A 13,339-nucleotide genomic window follows, 5' to 3' on the forward strand; every position below is an offset into this window, starting at 1 on the left:
GAAGCTTTTTCTTTGACAGTTTTTTTGTTCAAAGTATGAAGTTTTTTTGTTAGGTTCAGTAACTTATTTCTTTTTCTTCAGTAAAAATCGGAAGCAAGTTAAGTTTCACAATTCAATAGAGAAAAAATAAGATAGACTTGGAAAGCAGCAGCTGCTCAGGCAGACTCTTCCCCAGATTTACGAAAAGGCCAAGTACTGGCTAGCCTTATGTCACTAAACAAACAGTCATGAAAGCATTCAATAATGAAAATTCTGCAACGTGAATGGTATGATCATTTTGGAGAACAATAATGAAAAATAAAACTGAATGGTATAAACACTTTTTGAAGCATTCAAAACACTTCAATAAATATGCATTTTTGAACCCTCATCAAACAATAATTAGATAATAATAAATTTCAGTTGAGCTAAATATGAGTTGGGGGTAGGCTGCCAGCCAGCCACCTCTTTCTTCCGCATTTTCTACTTCAGGAGTGTCTATGGTATGGTAATCAACGATTCATTTCTGCCATCTGCAACAAGAATAGCGGCTACTCCACCATTCTGGGCATTCCATGCCTTCAGTGTGTGTGTGCTAGGACATCACAGTCAATTATCTGTAATTCTAAACACGCCAGTGAAGGGTCTCAATCGAAAACAAGAACACTACAAGTACAAGATTGTGCAAATAATAATCCCGGATGACTTAGGTGATAATTCCTCATTTGAATTCAACCTGCAGATATTCTGTTCTGAGAGTGGCAAATGGACGGAGGCAGTTGCATCAAGCCCACGTAGCTTTTGTGCGAATCGTTTGTTGTGCGACGCTGTTGTTCACGATGGGATGCTGTATTGGTGGGGAATTGATTTTATTATTGGTTTCAATCCTTACTCCAGCGATACTAGTAGTACGACTACCGATGTTGATCGTCATATATATTGTTGTCGTTTCATTGGTAAGCCGGTTGAAGAGTTTGCAGGGTCATTTGCTACTCTAAATGTGTGCCGAGGGTGCCTGCGGATATCCCAAAGGTTCTGCTATACAAACCCAGTTGGTAGAAATGTCCTTGGTTTTAGTATCTGGGAGTTCAAAGATGATGGTGATCAAGTCAACGGCGGCAGATGGTGTTTGTTAGACAGATTTTACATCAGACAAATCATTGCGAAAGATCTGCTCATCTCTAAATGGTATCATGGCAGGTACTGGGAAAAATATATTATGGTACTAGGTTTCGATCCAAATAACGACGAAGTCTTGTATCTAACAATTTGTCAACACCTAGTCAAGTACAACATTCGTACTGGAACCGTAAAGAGGGTTATGCTATGTCCTTATAACGGTACTACTTGTCCTGGAAAACGTGTTTTCCCATTTGTGATTCCATGTTGGCCAACGCTACAGCACCAATATGCATACGCATGTCTATCATGACTGAGAGTAGATTTATTTTTGATGTATTCTTTTTCACTTACAAATTTGTTTGCGTCACGTTGATATATGTAATTGTAACATTCATAAATACATTTGGATTTAAGTTGAAGCATTATGCCGAAGGTGAGATGACCTTGTAGTTCTTGATCAACATATACCAAGCAGCTAGTAACTTGATATTTCTTTTATTTTTGTTATTTTTGTTATACAGAATGTTTCGAATTGTGTGGCATCAAAGTACTACCCTTCATAAAAAAAAAAAAAAAAAGTACTACCCTTAGAAATAATTGAACCACATCTTTGGGAACATAAAAGGTTTTAGAATGCTATAATTTTGACATGTACATTCTTCTCCTACAGAGGAACTGTGCACAACATAAAAACCATATCAAATGTGACTGAGTCAGCAAATGTAAAAACAAAGGCTATGAATTATGAGTCACGAAAACCCAATTAAGATAGGGTATGGCCCTTTAACTGAAATTCATGGGCAATGCATTACTCAAAATCTAATATAAACTGAATTAACTTGAACAAAAACCGAAAATTAATGTCTTGGGGTGACTAAATTAGACCTAAGGTTACACAAAAAGAAGAGTTAGCTTTCAAAACTAATTGAACACAACCCATGTAAGAAATTAGCATTACTCACTCTCACTCTGCTCAAGCTCAAAGCTTCCACATTTCGAGCTGCCTTTGAGCTTCGGTTTCAGATCGAGCGCTTTTGCAGCTCCAATGGTCCGTCTTCTCTCCTCTTTCTTCATTGTTTCAGGTGCATTTCTCTTTCTTTTGGCATTGTTAATTAATGTGCATTTTCCCTTTTCGAATTTTGGGGAATTTAGTGGTTAATTTGCCATTTTTCTGCTGAAGTTTAGGGTTTGGAATCGAGGACATTTAGAACCCAGTCTTTAGGTTTTCACAAGTTTCTATTTTGTATATGAAACATAGGACAGTTGGGAGCTTCGGCCAGACGAGAGTTTCACAGATTTACTTGTTTTCTGTTTGGTTGCTGAGAAAATTTGGGGAAAAAATAGGAGTTCCTGATTGATTTAAGCCTGGAAGAAATTTGCTTTTAACTTCAGTTAACTACCTCTTGTCTTCTCAAATAAGCCTTACACTTCTAATTTCTGGATCCTGGTTCATTGATATAGGCTGAAGTAATGACTTTGATGCATTTATGCGATATGCTTTGTTAATCTGAATGGCCAAGCTCAACTACCAGTATATATATATATATATATATTTTTTCTTTTCTGAACAAATGACCCTACTCTGTAAATGTTCTGTCAAATTTGTACCAGGCTGGGAAAAAAAAAAGATTAAGAAGCCGAATTTTCGTTAGTCTAAAATCCCAGTATTTATGTCAATTACCTTATGAACTAGACTTGACTTGCTCTTTGGACCATCAAAATTGGCGTTTGTCTTTTAATTCTTTTCATGAAAGTTCTAGCAGTGTTTTGTTTGTCTGTGTGTTTCTGCATATGAAACTTTTTGTCTCATTGTCATGGCATTAGTTTAATTAGACCTTTGCACGATTTCTTTTCACTATCTATGTGTTTCATTTATTTACTTCACATCAAGAACCAGTGATCCAACTCCTACATGCCATTAAGGAAAAATAATAAAAGCTGAAAAGGGATTCTTTCAGAATTTTGTATGCTATGCTTTAGGGCTTTTGCTTTTCTTTTATTTTTTTCTATTCTTTTGTTAAATTTCTTGCTGATAACTCTGTCTTTCTTGATGCTTTGCAAGTCTTGAACCTTCACATTTTGCACAAATATTAGAAGGCATGGTAGGGCAAAAATGTGGCCTTCCCAATGTCAACTTTGTATAAACAAATTGTGCCTTTTCCATGCCCTATATGCTCCTATGATAAGAAGGAAGATGTGAAAATTGATTCCTGGATTTTTTCATATTTTAAATAAAGAAAAGACACTCCATTTTCCCTACATGTTCAGCCCCGACTTTTCACCAGTTTTAGGCTGTAGCAACTAGAAATGGTTAAATGCCTATTCTGAAACCATTGTTGTTTTTGCAGGGGATGGAGAAAGATAGCTGAGATCACTCTCATAGTCTTGACTCAAGGGATTTCTTAACAAACAATACTAGATGAAGCCAAATTTATTTTGTACAACAGTAATTCTCCTCCTTTCCCTTTGCCGAACTATAGCTGACCTCAATTCAGACAAACAAGCCCTTGTTGGCTTGATTTCTGTTGTTCCTCATGGCCGAAAAGTTAACTGGGATCCGGCTAACCAAGTCTGCAGTTCATGGGTTGGCATGCATCACTTGTACTTTGGATGGTACCCGTGTGCTTGGTGTCAGACTCCCAGTTGCTGGATTGTATGGTCCAATTCCAGCAAACACTCTCGGCAAGCTGGGTGGATGCCCTCGTGATCCTTAGCCTTGGGTCCAACCGCCTCAGTGGGAATCGTCCCTCTGATTCCTCACCTTGCTTGATTTGTCCTTCAACTCCTTCACTGGCAACATTCGAGCCACAATCCAAAATTGAACACGTCTCACTGGGCTGAATCTCCAGAACAATTCCCTCACTGAATCTATTCCTGATATCAACATTCCAAGGCTTTTGCATTTGAAATTGAGCTACAGCCACCTTAATGGTTCAATTCCTCCTACCCTCTAAAAATTCCCTACTTGGTTCCTCTGAAGGAAACTTGATGTTATGTGGGCCACCACTGAAGCACTGTTCTTTGATCACTCCGTCCCCGAATCTTCCACCGCCAGGGCCAATAGTCCCCTTGAAAACAGAAAATGGATCAAAGAGGAAACTTAGTACAGGGGGCTGTCAATTGGTGGTTTTTGTCTCAGTTCTGGTGTTAGTGCTGTGCTGTTTGAAGAAAAAAGACAGTGAAGGCAGTGCTGTAGTGAAGATGTAAAATACATGCCATAATGCATATCGATAAAGAAGAAAGTTGAGAAATAACATATGACAGATTGATTTTTGGATCTACTCAAATTACAGGTGACTTCAGCGACCCTTCTTTAAAGGGCATGCTTTCATTAATTCAATTAGTCTCTCAGTATAGACATGGACATTTTATCATTTCAACAAGCATCATCCAAGTATTGTGCTCAAAGTAAGAAAGTAAACAAACCCACGAAACTGAGTGTCAATAGAAATATCAATAGCAAGTACCAAACTTTTAACAACAATAACCAAAATTTGGAACGTTTATCAATGTAACTTCATCTTCTGAAATTTTAAGGGAGCACATAGAAGACATCAATTTAAATTTACAGAAAACAGCTGTGTAAAATTACCTTCTTTCATTGATGAAACACTCAATTCCGTAACGCACTGTCACTGCCTTTAACGAGAAACTTAGAAGCTACGGTACGACCGACCACATTCCAGGACGATCATATACGGCCAAGTCACCCTGCTTCCCACGCCATCAATACCCAAATAGACTCGTATCCATGAGCTATTGCAACATATTTAACATGTGATCAGTATTTACACTTTCCCGCCTAATCTAACCAACTGCCCCATCATCAATCCAGCAACTACTTAATAGCCCAATGACAACATGACACGTGGACCACTAAAAAAAAAAAAAAACTCTACTTTTACAGACTTTATCAGCAGTATCCAGCTGTATCATTAAGAGAAAATCGAAAAACAATCAGAAGAGAAAATCCAACGAATCCAAAAACCTGAGAGAATCGATGACTCTGCAAGCTGCAACAATGGAAGAGGTATATCCCATTCCGTTTCGTTCTTGTCTTTCAGCGTTTCTTTCTGGTCACTTTCTTGGATGGATCTGGGTCGTAGGGTTGGAGAAAAAGGTTGGGGTTTTGGGTTTTCTGGGGTTTTTGGTTCTTCTATTTTCTTTCTTCTTGCCAAAATTCTGACTCAAACATCACAACTTTCAGGAGGAACCATCAACACCAACTAATGCCTTACTTGATCTGCAAGATCTCTATCTCTCTTCCCCCGACTCTCCTAAGGTACATCTCTCTGTATATTTTTCTATTAATTTGTTTGTAAATTTTTCTTTTAATTTTTCTGTAATTTTTTCTTTTAATTTTTATGTAATTTTTTCTTCTAATGTTTCTGTAAATTTTCATCACACTTTTCTTGGATGAATCTGGGTCGTAGGGTTGGAGAAAAAGGTTGGGGTTTTGGGTTCTTCTACTTTCTTTCTTCTGGCTAAAATTCTGACTCAAACATCACAACTTTCAGGAGGAACCATCAACACCAACTAATGCCTTACTTGATCTGCAAAAACTCTTTCTCTCTTCTCCCGACATTTCTTTTAATTTGTTTGTAAATTTTTCTTTTAATTTTTATGTAATTTTTTTCTTGCAATGTTTCTTCTAATTTTTCTGTAAATTTTCATCACACTTTTGTGTGTGTATACTAATCCAAAACTTCTAAGTTTAAGTTTGGTTAAAAATTCCTAATTTATTCAATGAATTGCACGCATGGTATATATTAAAAAATTATTTAACACACTAACAAATGTAATGGATGGGCTAAGATTAGAACTCCTTAACTAATCATTAACAAAAATCCTTATTGGAGAAGTTCCCTGGCGTAAAGGGTTTGGCTCCATTAAGAACTTTATGTTAGAATTGGTTAATGACTTATAATTTAGTTATTGAATTGCATGTACGGTATATTATTTATAAAAAAATTAATTAACCCACTAACATATCTAATAACTTTATGTTAAGGATTGTTCTACGACTTCTACTCTTGTTTAACCTACTACCATATCTAGTAGATAACTGAGATTAGAACTCTTTAACCGATCCTTAACTAAAATCTTTATTAGGGAAGTTCCTTGTTGTGTATATATATATTGTAACGAGTTTGATGGTGCATGAATTCTCAGGAATCAACCCCACTGGCCACATGGGAAGCATTGGAGATTGACCTGGCTTCATTTAAAAAAAAATTCGAAGCAGGGGTGGCTGCATCTAAAAAGGACAAGGAAGCACTGGAAATTGAGCTGGCCAAATCTTAAAAAGAAACAGCTTTTAAGGATGGACAATTGGAATATGTATTGGATTCTGTTTTTTCTCTCTTTGTTTGTCTGTTTCATGTACATATTCAACCTAGTCTAATTGATGTCATCTTTCTTCTTGTAGATGATGGATCTGTATATGAAGCAGTCTGTGGGAGAGAAACAATATTCAACCATTGGAGAGGAGACTGACTCTGTTTCAGAGGAGATTGACTTGCTGGAATTTCTGGGTGTCTCAAATGATGTAGAGCTGGGTGTCTTGGATGATGGAGAGCTGGCTGACTCGCTTACTGACTCAGATGAGTAGCCTGTAGATAGGCTTATGAAAATACTATTGGCAGGTATATAGGTATATAGGTATATGGCCTTTTCAAGTGTAAATGGATTGTTTGTTGTTACTGTTAAGACTTGTTCTTATGTGTGTATTGTTTCTGTTTTCTCTTTCAGAATTATTGTCTATTGATGTTAGATGGATAAAAACTACTAGCATCACCCAGTAGGAGATTTAGGCTGATTCATGAATCACACATCCTAGAGATAAAACAAATGCTTGCTGGAAAAATTTTGCAAGTTGGTTCGTGATCATGTCCCAAAACAAAGGTTTACAAGCCTACTTATGAAGCTCTACTAGTACTTTCAGTGTGTGTGTGCTAGGACATCACAGTCAATTATCTGTAATTCTAAACACGCCAGTGAAGGGTCTCAATCAAAAGCAGCATGGACTGGCACTGGTAGTAGCAAGCCAAACAATGTTTCATAATGTTGTTTCAAAGAAAGGGTTATGTGCAGGGAGTCATGAATTACATTTAGTAGTCAGGGTAGTACTAGTAGAGCTTCATAAGTAGGCTTGTAAACCTTTGTTTTGGGACATGATCACGAACCAACTTGCAAAATTTTTCCAGCAAGCATTTGTTTTATCTCTAGGATGTGTGATTCATGAATCAGCCTAAATCTCCTACTGGGTGATGCTAGTAGTTTTTATCCATCTAACATCAATAGACAATAATTCTGAAAGAGAAAACAGAAACAATACACACATAAGAACAAGTCTTAACAGTAACAACAAACAATCCATTTACACTTGAAAAGGCCATATACCTATATACCTATATACCTGCCAATAGTATTTTCATAAGCCTATCTACAGGCTACTCATCTGAGTCAGTAAGCGAGTCAGCCAGCTCTCCATCATCCAAGACACCCAGCTCTACATCATTTGAGACACCCAGAAATTCCAGCAAGTCAATCTCCTCTGAAACAGAGTCAGTCTCCTCTCCAATGGTTGAATATTGTTTCTCTCCCACAGACTGCTTCATATACAGATCCATCATCTACAAGAAGAAAGATGACATCAATTAGACTAGGTTGAATATGTACATGAAACAGACAAACAAAGAGAGAAAAAACAGAATCCAATACATATTCCAATTGTCCATCCTTAAAAGCTGTTTCTTTTTAAGATTTGGCCAGCTCAATTTCCAGTGCTTCCTTGTCCTTTTTAGATGCAGCCACCCCTGCTTCAATTTTTTTTTAAATGAAGCCAGGTCAATCTCCAATGCTTCCCATGTGGCCAGTGGGGTTGATTCCTGAGAATTCATGCACCATCAAACTCGTTACAATATATATATACACAACAAGGAACTTCCCTAATAAAGATTTTAGTTAAGGATCGGTTAAAGAGTTCTAATCTCAGTTATCTACTAGATATGGTAGTAGGTTAAACAAGAGTAGAAGTCGTAGAACAATCCTTAACATAAAGTTATTAGATATGTTAGTGGGTTAATTAATTTTTTTATAAATAATATACCGTACATGCAATTCAATAACTAAATTATAAGTCATTAACCAATTCTAACATAAAGTTCTTAATGGAGCCAAACCCTTTACGCCAGGGAACTTCTCCAATAAGGATTTTTGTTAATGATTAGTTAAGGAGTTCTAATCTTAGCCCATCCATTACATTTGTTAGTGTGTTAAATAATTTTTTAATATATACCATGCGTGCAATTCATTGAATAAATTAGGAATTTTTAACCAAACTTAAACTTAGAAGTTTTGGATTAGTATACACACACAAAAGTGTGATGAAAATTTACAGAAAAATTAGAAGAAACATTGCAAGAAAAAAATTACATAAAAATTAAAAGAAAAATTTACAAACAAATTAAAAGAAAAATTAAAAGAAATGTCGGGAGAAGAGAGAAAGAGTTTTTGCAGATCAAGTAAGGCATTAGTTGGTGTTGATGGTTCCTCCTGAAAGTTGTGATGTTTGAGTCAGAATTTTAGCCAGAAGAAAGAAAGTAGAAGAACCCAAAACCCCAACCTTTTTCTCCAACCCTACGACCCAGATTCATCCAAGAAAAGTGTGATGAAAATTTACAGAAACATTAGAAGAAAAAATTACATAAAAATTAAAAGAAAAAATTACAGAAAAATTAAAAGAAAAATTTACAAACAAATTAATAGAAAAATATACAGAGAGATGTACCTTAGGAGAGTCGGGGGAAGAGAGATAGAGATCTTGCAGATCAAGTAAGGCATTAGTTGGTGTTGATGGTTCCTCCTGAAAGTTGTGATGTTTGAGTCAGAATTTTGGCAAGAAGAAAGAAAATAGAAGAACCAAAAACCCCAGAAAACCCAAAACCCCAACCTTTTTCTCCAACCCTACGACCCAGATCCATCCAAGAAAGTGACCAGAAAGAAACGCTGAAAGACAAGAACGAAACGGAATGGGATATACCTCTTCCATTGTTGCAGCTTGCAGAGTCATCGATTCTCTCAGGTTTTTGGATTCGTTGGATTTTCTCTTCTGATTGTTTTTCGATTTTCTCTTAATGATACAGCTGGATACTGCTGATAAAGTCTGTAAAAGTAGAGTTTTTTTTTTTTTTTAGTGGTCCACGTGTCATGTTGTCATTGGGCTATTAAGTAGTTGCTGGATTGATGATGGGGCAGTTGGTTAGATTAGGCGGGAAAGTGTAAATACTGATCACATGTTAAATATGTTGCAATAGCTCATGGATACGAGTCTATTTGGGTATTGATGGCGTGGGAAGCAGGGTGACTTGGCCGTATATGATCGTCCTGGAATGTGGTCGGTCGTACCGTAGCTTCTAAGTTTCTCGTTAAAGGCAGTGACAGTGCGTTACGGAATTGAGTGTTTCATCAATGAAAGAAGGTAATTTTACACAGCTGTTTTCTGTAAATTTAAATTGATGTCTTCTATGTGCTCCCTTAAAATTTCAGAAGATGAAGTTACATTGATAAACGTTCCAAATTTTGGTTATTGTTGTTAAAAGTTTGGTACTTGCTATTGATATTTCTATTGACACTCAGTTTCGTGGGTTTGTTTACTTTCTTACTTTGAGCACAATACTTGGATGATGCTTGTTGAAATGATAAAATGTCCATGTCTATACTGAGAGACTAATTGAATTAATGAAAGCATGCCCTTTAAAGAAGGGTCGCTGAAGTCACCTGTAATTTGAGTAGATCCAAAAATCAATCTGTCATATGTTATTTCTCAACTTTCTTCTTTATCGATATGCATTATGGCATGTATTTTACATCTTCACTACAGCACTGCCTTCACTGTCTTTTTTCTTCAAACAGCACAGCACTAACACCAGAACTGAGACAAAAACCACCAATTGACAGCCCCCTGTACTAAGTTTCCTCTTTGATCCATTTTCTGTTTTCAAGGGGACTATTGGCCCTGGCGGTGGAAGATTCGGGACGGAGTGATCAAAGAACAGTGCTTCAGTGGTGGCCCACATAACATCAAGTTTCCTTCAGAGGAACCAAGTAGGGAATTTTTAGAGGGTAGGAGGAATTGAACCATTAAGGTGGCTGTAGCTCAATTTCAAATGCAAAAGCCTTGGAATGTTGATATCAGGAATAGATTCAGTGAGGGAATTGTTCTGGAGATTCAGCCCAGTGAGACGTGTTCAATTTTGGATTGTGGCTCGAATGTTGCCAGTGAAGGAGTTGAAGGACAAATCAAGCAAGGTGAGGAATCAGAGGGACGATTCCCACTGAGGCGGTTGGACCCAAGGCTAAGGATCACGAGGGCATCCACCCAGCTTGCCGAGAGTGTTTGCTGGAATTGGACCATACAATCCAGCAACTGGGAGTCTGACACCAAGCACACGGGTACCATCCAAAGTACAAGTGATGCATGCCAACCCATGAACTGCAGACTTGGTTAGCCGGATCCCAGTTAACTTTTCGGCCATGAGGAACAACAGAAATCAAGCCAACAAGGGCTTGTTTGTCTGAATTGAGGTCAGCTATAGTTCGGCAAAGGGAAAGGAGGAGAATTACTGTTGTACAAAATAAATTTGGCTTCATCTAGTATTGTTTGTTAAGAAATCCCTTGAGTCAAGACTATGAGAGTGATCTCAGCTATCTTTCTCCATCCCCTGCAAAAACAACAATGGTTTCAGAATAGGCATTTAACCATTTCTAGTTGCTACAGCCTAAAACTGGTGAAAAGTCGGGGCTGAACATGTAGGGAAAATGGAGTGTCTTTTCTTTATTTAAAATATGAAAAAATCCAGGAATCAATTTTCACATCTTCCTTCTTATCATAGGAGCATATAGGGCATGGAAAAGGCACAATTTGTTTATACAAAGTTGACATTGGGAAGGCCACATTTTTGCCCTACCATGCCTTCTAATATTTGTGCAAAATGTGAAGGTTCAAGACTTGCAAAGCATCAAGAAAGACAGAGTTATCAGCAAGAAATTTAACAAAAGAATAGAAAAAAATAAAAGAAAAGCAAAAGCCCTAAAGCATAGCATACAAAATTCTGAAAGAATCCCTTTTCAGCTTTTATTATTTTTCCTTAATGGCATGTAGGAGTTGGATCACTGGTTCTTGATGTGAAGTAAATAAATGAAACACATAGATAGTGAAAAGAAATCGTGCAAAGGTCTAATTAAACTAATGCCATGACAATGAGACAAAAAGTTTCATATGCAGAAACACACAGACAAACAAAACACTGCTAGAACTTTCATGAAAAGAATTAAAAGACAAACGCCAATTTTGATGGTCCAAAGAGCAAGTCAAGTCTAGTTCATAAGGTAATTGACATAAATACTGGGATTTTAGACTAACGAAAATTCGGCTTCTTAATCTTTTTTTTTTCCCAGCCTGGTACAAATTTGACAGAACATTTACAGAGTAGGGTCATTTGTTCAGAAAAAGAAAAAAATATATATATATATATATACTGGTAGTTGAGCTTGGCCATTCAGATTAACAAAGCATATCGCATAAATGCATCAAAGTCATTACTTCAGCCTATATCAATGAACCAGGATCCAGAAATTAGAAGTGTAAGGCTTATTTGAGAAGACAAGAGGTAGTTAACTGAAGTTAAAAGCAAATTTCTTCCAGGCTTAAATCAATCAGGAACTCCTATTTTTTCCCCAAATTTTCTCAGCAACCAAACAGAAAACAAGTAAATCTGTGAAACTCTCGTCTGGCCGAAGCTCCCAACTGTCCTATGTTTCATATACAAAATAGAAACTTGTGAAAACCTAAAGACTGGGTTCTAAATGTCCTCGATTCCAAACCCTAAACTTCAGCAGAAAAATGGCAAATTAACCACTAAATTCCCCAAAATTCGAAAAGGGAAAATGCACATTAATTAACAATGCCAAAAGAAAGAGAAATGCACCTGAAACAATGAAGAAAGAGGAGAGAAGACGGACCATTGGAGCTGCAAAAGCGCTCGATCTGAAACCGAAGCTCAAAGGCAGCTCGAAATGTGGAAGCTTTGAGCTGGAAATGAACCAACAAAACAGCAACAACCCATTGGCCTGCCTGTCTCTTTCTCTCTCTTTGGAGCTTTGAGCTGGAAATTAGACTAATTAGACACCAATCTGAAAATCCACGCCTCAAACGGTCACCCAAACTCATATTTTCTCATTTTGCATTATTTGGTTTTACCCTTTATTACTTGGGTTTCAGTTGAAGTTACTTACTGCTTGTGTGTGTATTTATTTATTGAGGTACTACAATTAGTTCTTTACAAGCGGCATTACTTGACCATTGATCTATTGTTAATTATTTACTATTTTGTGTTTATTTATTTATTAATATATTATCCTCTCACTTATATATATATTTTCGGCTCATTGTACTCTTTTCACATTATAATATATGTGTCTTATGGCATGTTTACTAATCAGAATTTAATTCTCATCGAATCAATTATATCTATAGAATTCACGACTTACTTCACATCAGAATCAAAAGTAAATGTACCATTATTAAATTAGGAATCAATTCTCATTTTGGGAATTCAATTCTGAATGGAGGTATTCTAATTCTTGGAAAATTGACCCATTAGGAATTCATCTTTTTTACCCATTATATCCTCACACAATTTTCAAAATTCCAAATATGTCACCTACTTTAACTCAAAAATGAGGACATTTTAGTACTTAGTACCAATCCTATCACAATGTCATATGGTTTAGTAAACAACTTCAATATGAATTCATAATTTAACTCCCCTCAATCCATATGGTTTAGTAAACAACTTCATTAGAAATCTGGAATATAATTCTTCTCAATCCAACTCCTCCTCAATTCAATTCATCTTCAATTCAATTTCTCATAATCCAATTACGGATTAGTAAACATGCCATTAGTTTCGTTTTGCAATTAAAAAAGTGAAACCAACCACAGTGTTTTGTTTGAGTGAAAAAGAACAGAGAAAAGAAAACAAGTTACTTGCATGCACTGTGCAACCTACACAAACATGTACATTCCTTTCTTCTTCTTCTTCGTCATGAGGTGGTGAAAGAAAAACCAACTTTTAGCAGAAAACAAGTGGATAATTCATTTTTCTTGCTTTCTTTTTGAACTTTGTTTTTGTATACGTATATAGGACCAATCTAGTTCTAGGAAGTCTCTTGA

General features: G+C 36.5%; 2 long non-coding RNA genes across 12 annotated transcripts; one reads left to right on the forward strand and one right to left on the reverse strand.

The window, feature by feature from the left end:
* Nucleotides 1-413: 413 nt before the first annotated feature.
* Nucleotides 414-12,362, reverse strand: LOC103342767 (uncharacterized). Of its 4 annotated transcripts, XR_016128267.1 has the most exons (7): nucleotides 12,093-12,362; nucleotides 9,146-10,826; nucleotides 8,894-8,968; nucleotides 7,825-7,991; nucleotides 7,520-7,736; nucleotides 7,040-7,413; nucleotides 414-558 (listed from the first exon to the last, which is right to left on the reverse strand). It is a non-coding gene; the product is annotated as an uncharacterized LOC103342767 (long non-coding RNA). The 4 variants fall into 4 exon arrangements; XR_016128259.1 differs by lacking the exon at nucleotides 12,093-12,362 and having other exon boundaries at nucleotides 7,040-7,736; nucleotides 9,146-9,205; XR_016128265.1 differs by lacking the exons at nucleotides 414-558; nucleotides 7,040-7,413; nucleotides 7,520-7,736; nucleotides 7,825-7,991 and adding an exon at nucleotides 8,404-8,658 and having other exon boundaries at nucleotides 12,127-12,354.
* LOC148921157 (uncharacterized) lies at nucleotides 2,023-10,979 on the forward strand. Of its 8 annotated transcripts, XR_016128286.1 has the most exons (7): nucleotides 2,023-2,183; nucleotides 3,450-5,131; nucleotides 5,309-5,383; nucleotides 6,274-6,441; nucleotides 6,530-6,746; nucleotides 6,853-9,583; nucleotides 10,108-10,979. It is a non-coding gene; the product is annotated as an uncharacterized LOC148921157 (long non-coding RNA). The 8 variants fall into 8 exon arrangements; XR_016128288.1 differs by having other exon boundaries at nucleotides 3,450-5,221; nucleotides 6,530-9,583; XR_016128274.1 differs by lacking the exon at nucleotides 2,023-2,183 and having other exon boundaries at nucleotides 4,701-5,131; nucleotides 6,530-9,583.
* Nucleotides 12,363-13,339: the final 977 nt, after the last annotated feature.

Source organism: Prunus mume, linkage group LG1 (assembly GCF_029339155.1).
Source record: "Prunus mume cultivar Tortuosa linkage group LG1, ASM2933915v1, whole genome shotgun sequence".
Classification (NCBI taxonomy): domain Eukaryota; kingdom Viridiplantae; phylum Streptophyta; class Magnoliopsida; order Rosales; family Rosaceae; genus Prunus; species Prunus mume.